The sequence below is a fragment of the Miniopterus natalensis genome, chromosome 17 (assembly GCF_054644295.1).
Source record: "Miniopterus natalensis isolate mMinNat1 chromosome 17, mMinNat1.hap1, whole genome shotgun sequence".
In the NCBI taxonomy this organism is placed as follows: domain Eukaryota; kingdom Metazoa; phylum Chordata; class Mammalia; order Chiroptera; family Miniopteridae; genus Miniopterus; species Miniopterus natalensis.
This window is the reverse complement of record NC_142097.1, coordinates 44,334,249-44,346,416: the sequence shown is the minus strand read 5'-3', so window position 1 is coordinate 44,346,416 and position 12,168 is coordinate 44,334,249. Positions and strand designations below refer to the sequence as shown.

The following is a 12,168-nucleotide window of genomic DNA, read 5'->3' as shown; positions in this document are numbered from 1 at the left end:
GGGCGGACTCCTCTCAGGATGGGCTCTGCACCCGCCCCCCTGCAGCCCCTCAACCGGAGGAGAGCTCGGCCCCGGGTGCCGTCTGCGGGGTGGGCAGTGCCATTGGCTGCCCTGGGCGCCTGCCAGCCAGTGCTCTGGGAGGGGGCCTGCCTCGGGACACGGCCCTCGACACGCCGCGCCCGGTTCTGCTCCACATTTGCTCAGGCCGGTGGGTGGAGTTGACGAGAGAGAGAACTTTGACGTTTCTGGTTTTGAGCAGCGACTTAGGGCTGCGGCCACTTAGAAAGGGCAGCTTCCCCCAAACAGTGCTGGGGACATGGGTCTGGGGGCTACTCGTGCTGGGATGTGTCTTTGGACGTGGCACGGAGCGGCCGCTCTCTCCTTGCCTGGCAGGTGGGCTGTGCGAACCCGGTCAACCTGGTCGGGCTCAAGGTAACCCAGGCGTCAGCTGCCAGGTCAGGACACACTTAGACGGCCAAGGTCTCCAGAGGCCCCTCCCCGGCGTCCGGCGTCAGCGAGAGCGTGTGTGGCTGCAAAATTCCCCTTCCCCAGTGATTCCCCTCTCGCCATGGAAGGGGCGAGTGGGCCCTCGGGCTCGCAGGGCGGCGTGGGGGCGCCCCGCTTCCTCAGCCCCGGCTGGATGGCAACGTGGAGTGCATGGGCTCCCCGCCCTCCTCCCACCCCCAGGAGAACGCCTTCTCTTTCTTAGAAGAAAGGTGGGGAGATGACACGGTGTCTTCCACCCGGAGACGCTCTCCTTCCCACAGCCAGGGCTCTGCGATTTACATTAAGGGCTATAGCAGGTCGGAGTAAATGGAGCAGGTTTGCAATTAGTTTTCAAAGTACTTATCTCATTAAAGTAAATGAATTATTGATTTAGTGACACTCATGCTTTTAGTGAGTGGCGTGGTGCCATCCTCACCGGGGGCCTTGGCTCCGCCAGCCGGTGGCCGGCACAGGCAGACTTGCTCTGTGTGGGGTTTTTTGTGTTTGTTTTTTTTTTTTTCATTTTAATATTTCCTTCTCGTTATTTAGATTTGTAATTAAAGTGGATTCACATGAGAAATGAGGGGTCGGTTTATGGGAATAGAAGCTCCAGAGACGGCAGCTCGCCTCCCTGCAGGAGAGCAGAGCGCCCAGGTCCCTGACCTCGCGGCTGATGCGGGTGGGGGCAGGTGGGAGGAGAGCCCTCGGGGCCGGAGGGTTCGGGGGGCCGCCGCCAGCCCCTTTCTCTGTACCGCGGAAGTTCATGGCATTGGAAAGCTGCTCCCCAGATTCCTAGAGGACGGTGACCAGGAGTTTGTGGGGTGCCAGAACCTCAGCCCCAGGTTGGAAGAGCCGGGGGGGCAGCTGGGATGGCAGCTGAACCCGCCCGTCCACGCTGGGCGCGGCATGTGGGGGGTGCAGGCGCCCCGGTGGAGGCAGAGAGAAAGGCGGGGGCTTGGTTTGGACTCGGCGTCCACCCCAGCTGCTCCGCTGCCCCGGGGTGCCCAGCGGGGGCTTTCTATCCCGGGGTTCTCTGGAGGGGAGGTTGCAGAAGGGGGCGGAGAAACCCAGGGACGCTGCCGTTGAGCCCCCGGTGGCCCTGGGGTGGACACCAGCGGCCCGGAGCCAGGCCAGGTGCCGGCTGCCGGACCCCGAGCCCCCCGCCCTGCAGGTGCTGACTCGGCGTCTTCCCCAGTCCTTCCCAGGAGGTGCCACCGCCGGGGAAGATGAAGTGCCGTTAGAGGCCGCCGGCTCTGCCAGCCTCAGCTTCCGGCCGCCTCGCTCCCACCCGTGGTCCAAATGAACGCGGCCTTGCCCTGAGTGCAGCCGGCGGGGACAAGGCTCCTGCGTGGGGGGTGGGGGAGCGCGGCCGTGCCCGTGAGGTTGCTTTAAACAGCTGTAGCGGGACAGAGGTTGGGGTACCCACATGTCACTCAAAGCATCATGAGCGGCTGGCCACTGGCTGGGCGGGGCCTCGCATTCAGGCCTGAGGCACCTCACCTCTGACTCCCTGACTGGACAGCTGTGCCCCCTCTCGCCCCACCCCCAACATGCCCCCCGGTTGCCCATGTCCTCTCTCAGGTCAGGACCTGGACCCGACTGGCTGGGAGGGGGGAGGGCTTGGGCAGGACCCACAGGAAAGCCCTGGTCAGGGGTCAAGTTTCAGAGGGGTCGGCTAAGGAGGGGAGAGTCAAGCAGACAGGCATAGGGGGCCCACGGAAAAGCCATCTGCCCTCTGGCCGGGGTGACGGTTCCTGCCGAGGGCAGACAGCCCTGGGGACACAGGTCTCATCCAGCCCCTACCTAGAGCCACAGCAGGGATGGGTGGGGCCTGGGGGCAGGTGTTACCCCATACATCACGTCACCTGCAGGCCCAGCCGTTTCCCCAGAACATCTAGCCTGTGGGAGGCCCAGAGTGGCCATCGCCCGGGTTTCTGGTACATCCAGGCATCATGGCCCAGCCAAGACGTGGCCCCAAACACAGAAGGAACCCACGCAGGACACATGAGCCCCTCCCGGAACGTCACAGTCACTCTCATGAACTTCCAAACGTACTGAATGACTCCTGGGAGCCTCCTGGGCCTGGGCATCAGGGACCCAACAGAGAACTTGCCTCCCAGGTCCCACTTGCCCAGGCCCTGGCGTCCAGGCCACTTCCTTTAGTCACCAAGGACCTGGAAACAGTCTTGACACCAGTGGGGAGAAGGCTCCTTCTCCAGTCCATTCTCTGCGAGCTGAGTGGGGAGAGGGCAGAGCTGGGGTCTGGGAATCCAGCTCAATTTACGTGTGAGCCCCTCACCCACTTACGTCTGCTGTGTGGCCTTGTGCAGGGTACTCAACCTCTCTGAGCTTTGTCAACCATAATCCCGCCCTGCCTGACATAGTTGGGGTAATTAAAGGAGCACCAGCGTGTAAATCATCTTGGACAGTGGCTGGCACACAGTAGGTGCTCAACAAACTGCCGGGAGGCTCCCTCGATCTGCCACACCGCTGGACCTTCGTGGCACCTTTGTGGCAGTGGCAGCTTCCCTGGCTGGACAGAGACCACCCGGCTGTGACCTGAAATTCCAGAGCCGCCCCCCCTCAGCCCCTCTCCCCCAGTGACGATCCCAGGGCGGCGCATCGAGGCGGCCACTTGCTGGTTCAGATGTGGCTTTAAAATCTATATCTTTCTTTGTGATAAAAAGAAATTTCATTTAATTAAAAATGTTGACGTCGTGCCTGGACACCCCGCCAGAGAAAGCGGCTATAAATTAAACATTAAACCTTTAATGGTCCATAAAGAAATGCTCGTTTCTGGTTATGTATATACGGGATATAAATAGACGGAGAGAGGGCTTTTTCGTCGGGGAGGCAGACTTTTCCTAACCTCAGCTGGATAATCTCATTAAGTGACTGTAATTAAAAGTTAAATTGCTTCTGTCCCCTGCCCCCCCCCACCAGCTGGGGGGGGGTCGCCTCTGGCTTTAACTGTCTTTGGGAAACACTCAGTGTTGGGTCAGGAAGGAGACACGGCGTCACCCTCTGAGGTGTCTGTCACCCGCCACAAGGTCCCACTTGGGCCTGTCCAGGCTTCGGTTTCCATGGTTCCTGGCTCCCTTCCCAAACGGCGCCCCCACGGCTGGTCGGCAGCCCGAGGCCTTGGCCCGGAGGCAGAGGCCACTCAGAGAGCAAGTTTGCTGCGCTCCCGCTCCCCTCGGAGCAGGGCAGCCACGGGAGGAGGCCAGGGGGCTCCCACAGGCTGGGCCGGGGCCCCCGCTCTTCCCCCCGGGAGGGAGGAATCGGGGTCGGGAGGCTCCAAGACCTTCGGGTCCCTCCGTGAATCAACGGCTCTTATTTTGAGCAACGTTGGAGAGGCTGGATACGTGCCTGGCTCTCTGTGCGCATAAATGCTTAAAAAGGCAGAAAGGGGCGGGGAGAGGGGGAGGCCGGGCGTGGTGAACAGAGGCGGGGTCCTGTGGGTCGGGGCCCCTTCCCTAAGAGGAGGGTATTAGTTTCCTGTTGCTGCTGTAACAAACTTAGTGACTTAACCCATGCAGATGTCTCACCTGACAGTCTGTGGGGAGAAGTCGCCGTGGTCCTGGTGCCTGCCGGGCCGCGTTCCTTCTGGGGGCTCGAGGGGACCATCTGTCTCCTCGGTTTCGGCTTCTAGAGGCATCCAGTCCCTTCCTGCCCCTTCAAAGCCAGCAGTGGCCGGCTGAGCGTCTCTCACAGCAGGTCCCATCACCCTGACCTCCTCTCCTGCCTCCCTTTCCCGCATCTGAGGACCCTGTGGCGACACTGGGCCACCTGCAGAGTGCAGGACACGCTCCCTACTTCAAGGTCAGCTCGTTAGCACCCTTGATTCCACCTGCAACCTTAATCCCCCCTTCACCACGTTGCCCAACACAGCCACAGGTCCCACGTGAGGCCACGAGCCACGTAGGAACGCCGCCGCGAGCAGCCCGGCCTCCCAGCCTGTGCCCAGGGACAGAGGCACCCATCTGTACGGCCCACGGGGCGGACTTTTGATAATTTGTGGAAAGGGCTCCCGACCCGCGGAGAACACAACACCCGCTCAATAAACGGGAGTTGCTCTTGTTTGTGTTTTAAGACTCATCACCCGCCCTTCCCGCCCCGACCGGCCACATCCCCCAGTAACAGTCCTGGTGTCACGCTGAGGCTCCATCCCCTCTCACCCTCGTGAGGGCACCAAGCGGAAGGTGCGGTCACCACCCCGCTTTACAGATGAGGAAACCGAGGCACTTGGCGGGCGGGTAGCTCTCAGAGGGCGCGACGGCCATGCCAGGCTGGCTGGGGTGGCGGGCTAACCCCCTGCCGTAAGCGGCCTGCACAGCCGGGGTCTTCCCTCCCCGGGAAGAAGAGCTGGAAAAAGCCACGGGTCCCCCGGCCCACGCCTCTTCCCAAAACAGAAATGTCTGCATTGCGTTTCTCTGTTTCTACTAGTGATTTTCCAGCTGTTGAGTTGACTCCACACGGCTCAGCGCGGCTCCCTGTGAGTCTGCCCCTCACGGCAGCCAGCGGGGGATGCGGCGGCAGGTGGGGCTTCCCACCGCCCGGGGCGACCCCGGACCCCACCGCCCGGGGCGACCCCGGGGCCCCACCGCCCGGGGCGACCCCGGGACCCCTGCCGCTCCAAGGACCCTGCAGGCGGCGGTGCCAGCACCCAGCTCCCAGCCCTCTCCGCCCACGATCTGCTTTTATTTTGTGAGGAGGTTGATGGAGACACATTTCTGAAAGTCTTAGAGGAACGAACAGTTTGGTTTCTTAGGGGATTTGCTCAGGAAATGAGATTTTGCCCATTTCCCAGAGGAGAAAGGGCAGGTCTGAATTATTGATGGCAAAACATGCTCATCTGAGGAGCGGATCGTCTGCGTGCCGCGTGGTGCCGTCTGCCCCACGTGCCGTCTGGCTCCCCGCGCTCCCCGCCGCCCCCCCCCCCCCCCCCCCGGTGCTGCTGAGTCGCCGCTGGGCAGTGCCGCCCACCAGCACCCCCGCACCGCCTCTGCCGGGAGCCCGCTGCCCCGGCCCAGACCCGCCCCTCTCCCGGGGCGGGCCGTCTTTGCGTTTCAAGGGGCACCCCTCGGGGTATGTGGGACGGGCCTCGAGGCCCGTGGCTGTGGCCGTGAGCCCCGCCCGGGCTGGCTCCCCGAACTCCAGAGCAGCCAGCTTTTAAAGAAAGAGAAGGGCCGGGAGCCAGGCACCGCAGCCAAGCGGGGACTGGCCGGCCGCCCGCCTCGCCGCGGCCCGGCTCCATTTCAGCTGAGCGTTGGGGAGAACGCGGCGTGCGGCTCGGCGCTCCGTGGGGACCGCACGGCCTCCGTGGCCCTTTCGTTTGCATTAGAGAGAACAGCCTGCTCAGCGCAATCAGACACCGGCCAGGGAAGGGACCAGGGGCCAGGCGGTCAGGGGGCCCCGTCTGTAGCACCTACGGGGCCAGGACGGCACCGCCGAGCCCCTCCTGCTGGACGCCATCCGTGTTGAATGAACAGCCTGCGACACTGGGGGCTGTAACGTTGGGGACCCTCTTTGGGAGGAACTAGGGGGAGAACAGCTTGAGATGAGACTGGTGGTGTGTGGCCTGTGTCACTGCACTCTAGAGGCGGTTTGGGGTCCATTTCCGTCACCACATAAAATAACAGGGACATGGGTCAGTAGATGGCAAGGCCAGGGAGCAGGGAAGACACTGGCCCGGGCTCGGGAGTGTGGCGGGGGGGGGCGTGGTTTGTTTCCCTGAACTTGCTGGCGGCGGAAGCCACGTGGGAAACGTGGCCACTTAGACGATTCTTGTCCTCAAAAGTGGCTTAAGACCCAGATGTTGGACAGACGAAAGGATACACAGAGTGTGGCCTGTCCGTCCAACAGGGCGTCACGCCGCCTTTAGAGGGTGCGGAGCCCCGACACCTGCTCCCTGTGGATGGACCTGGAGCCGTTACGCTGAGTGAGATAAGCCAGACGCAGAAGGACTGACACCGTGTGGTCCCACTCATGCGAGGGACCCAGAGTCATCCCGTTCGTAGGGACAGAACCCCAAAGGGTCGTGGCGGGGGGGGGGCTGGTGTTTCATGGAGACAGAGTTTTACTCTAAGGGGAGAAAGTTCTGGAAATGGGTGGTGGTGATAGCTGCCCAACAACATGAAGGTACTTAACTGGGCACCTAAAAACCGTTAAAACTGGAAATTTTATGTTATGTGTATTTTACCACAATGAAAAAACTCAAACAAACAAAAACCCCAAACAAATAAAAATGCGGATTCAGACGACCCTTCCAGGGAGCAGCGGTTTCCTGGGTCCTTCGCTCTGAAAGGTGTTTCTCGGGGCCCGTTTCTCTGACACCACGTGACGTGCAGAGTCCTGTCCCGTGGACAACAGCTGTGGCTCCGTGTCCCTCAAGTTCGTGTAAGAGATCGGCTCTGGGAGGGGTGACATTACAGGGGTGTCATGGTCGGAATAATGTCCTGGAGGGTTGCCCTGAGGAGGAGGGAGGAGGGGGCCGCCCAGGTCTGGGAACCCCGCTGCTCCAGGCCAGGGCAAGAGGGGTGCAGGCAAGGGTGGGACAGACCCCACTAAATGGGCTAAGGCCTGGGGCTGCCGGAACAGATTTACACACACTGGGCGGCTTAAAGCAGCGGAAATGTGTTCTCTCTCTCAGTTCTGGAGGCCAGAAGCCTGAAACCAAGGGTCCCATCCCCTCCCCTGCCCTCCCCTCCCTCCTCGCCTCTCTCAGCTGAATTTCTTTACAGAAGGAAACTTTAAATTAAAGTGGTCCTGCCGTCACGATCACCATCCACGTTGCGTTTAAGCCACCCACCCACCGTTAATTTTTTATTTATAAGATGGAGCCCTTCACCTCCAGGTCCCCTCAGAGAGAGAACACAAAGTGGACACTCGGTGAAACCCCAGGAGACAGGTTTTCAAAGCTGCCCACACGCATTTCTAACCTCCGGAGAAGGGGGGGGCTCGGGGCGCCGACGCGGGTGCGGGCCCTGAAGTCAGCTCTGTGCCCGGGCCTCCCCGGCCGGGCCCCAGGTGTGAGACCCGCAGGCACGGGCCCGGCGGGGCCGCGTCAGCCGAGCTGCTCCTGGAAGCTGCGCAGGATCCCAGACGACACGCAGGCCGCTCCTGTGCCCTGCGTTTCGGGGTCTTGGAGCCTGTCCCTCCGTGAGCAGCTTCTGTCGCTTACCTTCCACTCACGTTAGGTCTGCAGGGCGACCCGACCCGGGTGTCCTGTTCCCCTTTGTCTGGCCTGTGAAGGAAGACGGGGCCCCCAGCCACGCTGGGTGCAGACGGACAGCGCGAGGCTTTAACCTGGGCGGGTCCCCCTGCCGCCCAGGGAGAGGAGCCCCCCAGGCCTGCGAGGACAGGGCGCCCCGTTATCACCCTAACACCCTCTCCTCTCTCTCTTCCCAGGGCCCACAGTGCCTCGGGGGACGTTGGCGGCACAACAGGTAAAAGACTTTCTTTTTTCCTCCTGAATAGTCTTCGGCAGATGTGAGCATGTTGGACGCCTCGGGAGCTGTGGACAGTGAATGTGGGGTTCCCGGGGGGTCCCTCCGCTGGGGGCGGGGGTGAGGTGGGAAGGTTTAGCCGGCTTAGCACACGCAGAACGTGCATCTGTTTTATTGGGGTGTTTGCTTTCTTGCTGTTGAGTCCTTGAGTTTGGGGGGTTTCTCCTGTGTACCGGATACAGGTCATTTATCAGATGCATGTTTTGCAACAATGTCTCCACTTGACTTTTGGACCGAAGGGAATAGCGTGATAATTGTTTTAATGCCTTCGTCTGCTAATTCTAACTCTGTGTCGATTCTGGGTCCGTTTTAAATGGTTCGTTTTCTGTCCTCGCTTTGGTGACGTTTTCCCGGCGTCTTGAGGGTCTTTGATTAGATGCTGGACGTTGTAGCATTAGCGTGTTGGGTGCTGGATACTTTTATTCCCACAGATATTCTTGTGCTTCGTTCTGGGAGGAGCTAAGTTACCCGGTCCTCTCGGATCTTATTTTAAGGTTTGTTAGATGGAACCCGGGCCGTGTTTCGTCCCCGTCTGATGATCCCAGTGCTAAGGCACGACCCTCTGAGCGATCGACCCATTGCCCCAGGAGCTGAGAGTGTCCCTGTGCGGCTGGAGCGCGGATTTCTTTTTCTCACGTGGTTTTTTTAAATTGACTGTAGAGAGAGGAAGGGAGGAGAGAGAGGTAGAAACATTGATGAGAGAGAAATATTGATCGGCTGCCTCCCGCCTGCCCCCTAGTGGGGATCGAGCCCGCAACCCGGGCATGGGCCCTGCCCGGGAATCGAACCAGGGACCTCTTGGTTCATGGTTGACGCTCAACCGCTGAGCCACAGCGGCGGGGCTGGAGCGTGGATTTCTTGAGCGTGGGTTTCTGGGCCCTTCCCATCCGCGCCTCCTCCGGCCACACCAAAGGAGCCGGCTGACCAGTGTGTGACCCAGGAACTGGCCGCTTCTTGGCCCCGGACAGCTCTCACATCCTTTGAGAAAGCGTGTCCACTGTCAGGGTGGGTGTCTGTCCAGTGTCCTGGGACCGTGTGACGCATTGCACAGCTTTTTCGGGAATATCAGGTGTCAGGAGAGCTCTGGTGTATACCCACATGTGTGCTTGGACCAGTGCATCACGTAGGCTGTCGTGGTGGAGACGAGAAGGGTGGGGGAGGGGCCCCCAAATGTTCCCCCAAACCCATGGCCGTTTATTCTAAGGCCAGAGCTGCATTGCACCAGCAACCTGGGCACTGCTTGCGGGAAAACCAGCTCCCAAACTGTTAGTTCCCCGTCACAGGGACAGGACGGGGTCCCGCCGCCTCCCTGGGTTCGGGATCTGTCCGGCTGTGGTTCGTGCTGCCCGTGAGGGAAGCAGGCCACGAAACATTGGAGCCGGGATTAGAGCGTGGCAGAGAGCGGAGCCCGTGTGTGCGCGCGTTTGTGCGAAAGTATAAAACCCCGAGCCTGTGTTTTCCCCGGGGTATTAATTACAGTTGGAGAGGAGGCTTGTCCGGGCGTGTTCTGCTTGGCCGGAGTAATTTATCATCCGGTTTCGGGGAGCGGGAGGCGGGTCACGGTGCAGGGAACAGGACGCACATCCCTCCCGCAGACTCCGCGGCCGCCCCACCTCTCGGGGGGGCAGCTTTGCTCCCAGCGTGCGCCAGGGGCGGCAGGGGGGGCTCGGGCGGGGCCGGGAGGGGAGGGAAATAGTGAGGCCCCCGCAGGACCGCGCGAGACAGAACCGGTAATGGAGAGGCCGCGCCCGTGCGTGGCCGGGGGGAGACACCGCCCGTCTCCCGTCCCCTCCGACACCTGCCTGCGGTCCAGAGCAGGGCGGAGCTGCGCACAGCCGGCCGGCCCGGCCGCCGCTCCTCATTCCTTTTGCTGCCGAGCCCGGCGGAGGCCAGTGGGCTGTGGGCCTCACCGGGAGGTTGCAGAGAGCACAGCCTCTATCCCAGCCGGTGGCTTAAAAAGCGGTTTAGCTGGTGGTAAGTTCAGTGTCATGAGGGTGGCTGTCCTCCTCCGTCCAGGTCCAGGCTGCTCGGCGTTTAGACCGAGCGCTTATAAAACAACAGAATTTGCTTTCTGGCGCTTCTGGAGGCGGAACGTCCGAGATCTGGGTGCCAGCTGAGGGCTCTCTTCCCGGCCACAGCCTTCTCGTGTCCTTATGTGGCAGGAGGCAAGGTTTCTCGTGGCTCCTCAAAGGGCACTAATCCCACCAGGGGGCCCCAGCCTCATGACCACATCTTGCCCTAATCTCTTCTCGAAGGCCCCGCCTCCAAGTACCGTCACACTGGGGGTATCTCAACACGTGAATTTGTAGGGACACACTCGATGCATGACGGTCACCAAATAAAGTGTCATCCAAACCGGAGGTGCCATGACTAATTACGGTGTCAACCAGGAGTGTCCCTGGCAAGCGGAGGTGTAGTCACCCTAAAAACAGGTGCTGCCTTTGAAAGCCAATTTTATTCGGATTGTGTGAGTAAAGGTACATCCCGAGGTTGTAGAAGGCAGGAGCTGGTGGGGGCCACCCTGGAATGCTGGGGTCACCTTGGAGGCGCCCACTGCGCACCAGGGGGACTTTCCTGGAACATCTCACGATGAGATGGGAGCTGTTTGCCCAGAGGAGGCAAGTCTGGGCGGCCAGAGGATGTGTCCTAGGGGATTCAAGGGCCGGGCCTGCAGAAGGCACTGGTGGCTCACTCTGCGTGACCGCAGGTCGGCTAAGGTTAGCGAGAGGAGTCCTGGAGGCGGTTTCAGAGGCTGCCCAAAGGAAGGACTTCCCGGCAGTGACAGCCGGCCGGTGACGGATGGGTGGGCTGCCTGAGCTCCCTCCCATCCGTGGACTCTGCAGAGGGGTCGCTTATGTCCGGAGGGAGGGCCAGGGGACTTCGCAGGCTCTGGGTGGAGGCAGCGCTCGGCGGCTGCCATAAGTCACCGTTGGGGACAGAGAACCTGCAAGCACCTCTTAAATCAGGACACGGCAGAGCCGGCAGGTGTGCGGGAGGCGAGCTCAACCCTGCCCTCCCTCCACCCACCTTCCCCTCTCCTCCTGCCCTCCCTCAGGCGCTGGGGTGGGCGTCCCTCCCGGCCCCTCTCCTCTGCTGAATTATTGAGAGTGGGGTTTGCTTTATTGCGGAGCAGGAGGGACAGTGCAGAGAGCCGAGCCAGGGATGTGTCGCAGGCCAGGAGAGGCTCGGCTGCCCTCAGGGTCCCCTCCCCGGCCCCTTGGCGGGGGAGCTGCTCCCTGCCCCGCCCCTTCCTTCTCCCCAGTCATTATTCATTCATAACCCCTGGCGCGCCACCCCGAGGACGCTGTACCCTCTCCACGTCCCAGGCCCCCCGTCTGCAGGGCCGCGGATTGAATTTGCGGCAGATGTCACCACCTGGGTGCAGCGCATCTCTGTGGCTGATGGGCTGCAGCCCAGAGCAGACAGAGGATCCTCTGGCCTCACCCCGGGCCGGCACCGCTGGGCTCAGCCGGGCGCGGGGCAGTCACGGGCAGACGAGGCCCGTCCTAGAGCCTCCGTGGGGCAGAGCAGGGCGAGCCCTCCCTCCCACGGCCCCGCGGCCACACCTCGGGGAAATGGGCCAGCAGACCACAGGCCGAGGGCGGACAGGTGGCCCGGGGAGACCGAGCAGTGGCCCAGGTGTGTGAGCACCTGCAGGGGCCGGGCGGGGCCTTTGCCCTGAGCACGGGGAGCAGGAACGGGGAGTGGGGACAGGGCCCCCGTCACGGGCACCCCAGCCTCCTCTGCCTCTAGATCGGGCAGTGGGTGGCTTCGTAATTGACTGGCACCAGGCGGAGATGCCAACGCAAACCGTCTCCAAATTAGCAGTAATTGCTGGAGAAATAAAGAGCAAACAGGGTTGAACGAGGTTTTCTATAAATATTATGTTTTCTAAAGTTTGCCCGGGGGTAATCGAAGCTGTTTGAACGCAAGCTAATATCCTGTCTGTGCATGAAAAAGCCTAATCATGAGGATTTAGGGTTCTTCTTTCCTGGGGCCGAGGATCCAGGGCCCCCTGGGCGTCCAGCCTGCTCTCTCCTGGGCTCTCAGGACGGGCACCCCCAGGACTCAATCCGCCTCACCTGCCGGCGCCTCCCACGCTCTCTCCCCTCAGGTAGATGCCGGGCCCCACCTGCTCCCCCCACGTGCAGGCCTCCAGGGCGATGTCGCTTTT

General features: G+C 61.5%; 1 protein-coding gene across 1 annotated transcript in view; it reads left to right on the top strand.

Moving 5' to 3' along the window:
- Positions 1-12,168, top strand: part of RBFOX3 (RNA binding fox-1 homolog 3) — a 90,257-nt gene that overhangs the window by 14,578 nt on the left and 63,511 nt on the right. Inside the window, exon 2 of the mRNA XM_087825705.1 lies at positions 7,897-7,934. The gene's annotated coding sequence lies outside the window, so the exon portion shown is untranslated. The remainder of the gene's footprint in view (positions 1-7,896; positions 7,935-12,168) is intronic.